We start from the raw sequence: 5,269 nt of genomic DNA on the forward strand, positions 1-5,269 counted from the left end.
GATGCCAGGGCAGTCAGAGTGGCTCGTCCAGGTTACTTAAGGTTTTTAGAGAGTTTTGAAAAACTCCTGTTTTCAAAATCGAGGCACAGCCCAGCGTTGTGCAGTGTTAGTTACAGTGTGCCTGTGCCCGGGATGACGGCAAAGCGAGGGCTGTCCCGTCTGACACCGTGTGCTGCTGAGCGGCAGCCAGTCTGCACAGAGAATTGGTGCCCGTCAGCGAGAGCCTGTGGCAAAAGAGCCCAGGTACACGCTGGGCTCCGTGAAGCGTGACCAGCACACTGCAGGGAGTTACTGTTCCCTCTTGGCCCCACTGCTGCTGTCCCTGCAACTCTCGGTCCTGCGCAGGGTCCCCAGCAAGGAAGGCTGTGGGAGACCTGGACTGGGGTTGTGCAGACGGTGGCCAGTGTGGTCAGCAGCCAGAGAACATGGCCTTTGGGCAGAAGCGGGCAACGAGGAAGGAAAATCCACTGATAATGTGTAACTGCCTGTGGGGTGTCTGCACAAAGCCATATTTTCCTTGCTGTCATCAGATTATATTCCAAGGGGCTATGGCCACAAATGGTGGCTTGGACGGTTTTGATTGGACATTGGGGAAATGTCCTCATCAGGAAGGTCGTGCAGCCTACAACAGGTGAGCCAGGCGGACTATGTGATCTCTGTCCTACAACAGGTGAGCCAGGCGGACTGTGTGATTGTGTGATCTCTGTCCTACAACAGGTGAGCCAGGCGGACTGTGTGATCTCTGTCCTACAACAGGTGAGCCAGGCGGACTGTGTGATCTCCATCCTTGGAGATTTCCAAGGCTTCCCTAGACACAACCACAGCTCACCTGCTCAGACGCTGTGACAATCTTGCTTCAACTGAGCTGTTGGATTTGAGACCTCCAGCCCTGCCTCCATAGCAACATCTGCCTGTTTCTGAGATAACTCCTGTACCTGAGGGAGATGTGTCTCGGTGAATACATGCAACAAACTTGTACAGGAAAACTGGCTAGTAGTTGTGCAAAAGTACAAACCCCTTGAGAGGGGCCCTGCAGTTCCTGCCTGGGATGTTGCAGGAGCCCCGTCTCCAGCTCGGCCACAGCCTGTGCTTGCCCCTGGAGCCTGTTGATCCAGTCCTTGACCCATGGGCTGACCTCCCAGATTGTCCTTGTCTTCATGAATTTGGCTGGTGACTGGGGCTCCTGCTGGGGTCTGGCTGCAGTCTCCGGTCTGCCCTGCTTGCCCCCCGCCAGGGCACTGGGACGGGCCTGTTGGCCACAGTGCTGCGGGGGCAGCCAGCCGTCCCTGCTCCCTGAGCACTCTGTCACCAGGTCAGGTCCATGTGTGTGGCGGGGGCCGGGAGGGCAGGGACGTGCTCTCAGGGGGGCAGGGGAGGGCTGGAGTGCAGACCCCTGGTGCAGAGCAGCCCAGGTTGAGGGGCTGTGGAGCGCAGCGGGAGGGCGGGTGCTGGGCACGGCTGAGCTCAGGGGGTGCTGGGCAGGGTTTGGGAGCAGCCGTGGCTGGCAGTACAGCTGCAGGGCAACCTCTGGCACTGCCGGCCTGGGACCAACTAACTACTACTGCTGTTTGAGAGACACCTCCGAGGTCAAGCAGGACTATGCAAGACTAGATACTAATTTTTCAGCATAGGCAAAGCAAAATAAGCAACTACTGCAAATTCTGCAGTCTGTATCAAAACTAACTATGAACAGTGAGGTTCCCACTGAGTTTCTGTCCAGTCTGTCCATGATCATAGTCAAGAACCATCCTGTTTAGTTGCAAAGGACATTGTGAACCCACACCTATATCCAACCTAGATGTGAGATAGATTCATGTTTTTTATAGTTAATTTTGATGGTAAGGTATCTGAAAGTTTTTTTTTCTCTACTGTAGAAATAACTAAGCTGACTGGGAGCTGACATGATGAAAGAGAAGGAACCATCTCCAGAAAGGCCTCCGGTTGCACAGCAAGAGTGAGCACCAGCTCCAAGTATCTCCAGTGAGCTTGTCACAAGCGTCTTCTGTCTCCCAGGGCCTATGACCAGATGTGGCAATGGGTGTCACCACTATGCCTGGGCTCGGAAATGTGGTGATGTTGAAGAACCATGGGTGTAGGGGAAGAATAGTGTCGGGGGTAAGAGGACACTTCTTTCTTTTGCTTGCCAAGAGATTGGGATTTAAATGGAAATTTTTGTAATGACTCAATGGTCTAGGATTAGCTTTGTATTTAAGAAGGGATTCAGTCTTTTTGTGTTGTCTAGAGAACAAAATGGTTATTGCTCAGAAGAATAGTACTGCCTCATCATTCACTGATGATTTATGACAAAAAGTGATAATTAGTGATGAATTGAAAATGGGCCCTTCAGAAATGTTTTATCTACTCTATACATCTACCAAACCTGTCAGATCATTTCCACTACTGATTTCAGTAACAGCAAAATACAGCCCCCTTTGCCCCCAACAGAATTAGGTCTTGCTGAACCATTATGCAGAGGATATGTGCATGTGTCTACATTTGTAGAGAGGATTAATGCTTATCTTCTCCTGTTATTTTTAACTTAAGTCTTTCCTTGAGCAGGTTATGAGAAATGAAATTACTGAAGAGAAAGTCACAGAAAAGTAAGAGCTGTTTTGTAAATGGCTGCCATTGTTACAGCTCCACTGAGTAGGCTTTATGGTTCATAATACTTGTGTTATTCTGTACATTAAGCACATGCTGGCAGCTGCAGGCAGAACAGCAGGGCATGCTCACTATAACTAAATCCCTCCTGACATTTAAATTGATTCACATCCCCATTCTGAAGCCCAGGAAAATCAAACCACTCTCTACAGGTACCCATAAGGGTACAACTTTCCTATTGACTAGCACTACAGGAAGGGACTACAAATGCTTAAAAGAAAGCTGAGGAAATACACGTTTTGTTTTCCTCTTACCAAACCCAGCTTGACACATGGATTAGGCAGGAGCAACAGTCTAAACATCCCTGCAATTTCTTGGTAGGTCCCTATGGAGCTGCACTCCCTCACTGAGGCACCGTGAACTACACCATACTCCTGGCTCAGGTCTTTTAAGGAGGCAGAACCTCACTGGAGAACTCTCAGTGACATTTGTCTTCGTGGTGTAACCTCAGGCCCCAGATCCTCAGTCCCCTCCCCTCCCCTCAGAAGGAGCAGGGCTCTAGCAATGAACCCAGTAATGTACTCTAGTAATGAATCACTCTCATTCTTTGTTTCCAGGTCCAGGATAGGTTTTTGAATGTATTTTCTAAGGGAGGAGAAGTATCTCTGGCTAGAAAATGGAAATGTCAAGGATTAAAAAGTTACACTGGTGTTAAAAAGAATAAAGGAGAAGAACACAAGAGACAGTGTGTCCTTAGGGTAATTTATACAATAGAAGAATAAAAGCCAGAGAAGCTTTTCAGGCACACCATCTCTTCTTTGTGTAGGAAGCAAAATTATGAATTACTCTCCTCTTTTTTTCAGCTGTATTAGCTGATCTTGCAAAAAGAAAATTCAGCTGTGGTGAACTCTGTGACTCTTCCATTTGTCTGGTCACAAGTTACTGTGCAAACCTACAGAGCCCACCTGGTTTCTGTGCCACGGCTGGGCTGCTGTTTGCCATATCACAGGGGCTGGGCTGCAGGTCCGGAGGAAAGACTGTGGCTTCTGGAGAGCAGCTGGGAGAAACTGGTGGAGAGTGGGAGAGAGGCAGAGAAAGAGCCGGACAGGCACATCCCGGGCCCTGCGTGGGGTGGGACAGGACTTCTGCTGAGGGGAAGGGGCTGCTGGGCTGGCAGAAAGTAGCTTTTCCTGGGCACTTGGGAGGGACAGTGTGAAGGGTTTGGCAACCCTGTAAGCGTGAAAAGTTCAGTGACACAAGAATAAGAGAGGGCAAAAGGCCTGTCTCCCGTAGGCTGGGGTGGGAAGAGGGAACTGGTTCACCAACTGTGGCATCTGAATATGTCCCTTTCTTTGCTGCTCTAATTCAAAAGCAACTGGGCTGTAGCGTGTCTTAGAACTATAAAGGATTTTTAGTGTTTGGTGTGCTTACTGCAAAGAAAAGGTCAAGGCTGTTCACTTTAAAGTTTTACCTACTGTCAGGAGCGTTTCCTACAACCACTCCCTGTCCGCGGACAGAGAAGACTGCTGAGGAGTCTCCAGCAATGCTGCTTTCTCCCATAAGAGGGAGGCCGAGAACACTGAGTACCCCTGAGTATAATTTGAACTATTTGAAAATTAGATAAAACATTTAACCTCCTTATGCCTCTCTGGAGTCTGCTACTTAGCCCATAGAAGTTCAAGCTCATCTTCAGTTTGGCAGCTCCACCTGTGAAGGACAGAGGCTCTGAAATGGGGGTGTTGCAGGGATAGACCCAGCAGCTGAGCTGTGATATGGGGAGAACTGGGCTGTTTCCCAAGAGCCTGTACCAGAGATGTTCCTGAAATACTGCCACAGTCACCCATCCTGGTGACCCACTCCATAACAGTGCTCATACCTCCGGACACCGATGATGCTGCCGTGAATGACCAGAGATTGGTTTTGATCTGGTAAAACTGGTTAAGAGGCTCCAGGTGGCCAGATGAAGGGCTCTGGTGCTTCGGTGTGTTCCTGGCCCCAGGACTGCAATTCAAATAGGGACATCTGGAGATAAATGCATGGTCACACAGTCGATATTGCCAAAAGAGCTTTGGTTTTAGTTGCTTTAACTGGTGGGTCAGGTGCCATGAGCCAGAGAGGTGGATTTTGAAAAAAAAAGAAATAAAAGAAAGAGCCACATAGGTAAAAGAGCTCAATGTATTTAGTGAAAAGAAGTGACAGGTGTAGATAGCACAACTTTAATGAAGGTTGTCTCAATCCTACAATCAAAAGTATCACAAAATCCAGTAGTTGGAAATTGACAGTCTTCAAGACTTCACTTGGATTCTACATGCAGATTTGAGTGCAGTATTATCACATTTAATTGTCAGACTGTCTGTATCCTTGCAAGGGTTTTGAAAACAATTGTACCGAAGGCAGCAAGCACGTAAATAAAGGAGTCACCACATGAAAAATAAAATAAGCAGACAATTAATTAATGCAATATCAATGCATTGAGCCCACCTTACTGAGAAGGGAGCCCCACGTTCACTGACTGGCTGACTTCAGGGGATACATGTCTGAAGGGTTCAGTAGACTGACTTCCTTCTTGTCCTCACCGTAATCCTATATTAACAACCTTCTTCCTACCTCATTAGTTTTATAGAGCTCACTCAAATTCACAAATTGATCTTGTTTATGCTTTGTTGGC

Source organism: Athene cunicularia, assembly GCF_003259725.1.
Source record: "Athene cunicularia isolate RWA chromosome 18 unlocalized genomic scaffold, athCun1 chr18_part1, whole genome shotgun sequence".
Lineage (NCBI taxonomy): Eukaryota > Metazoa > Chordata > Aves > Strigiformes > Strigidae > Athene > Athene cunicularia.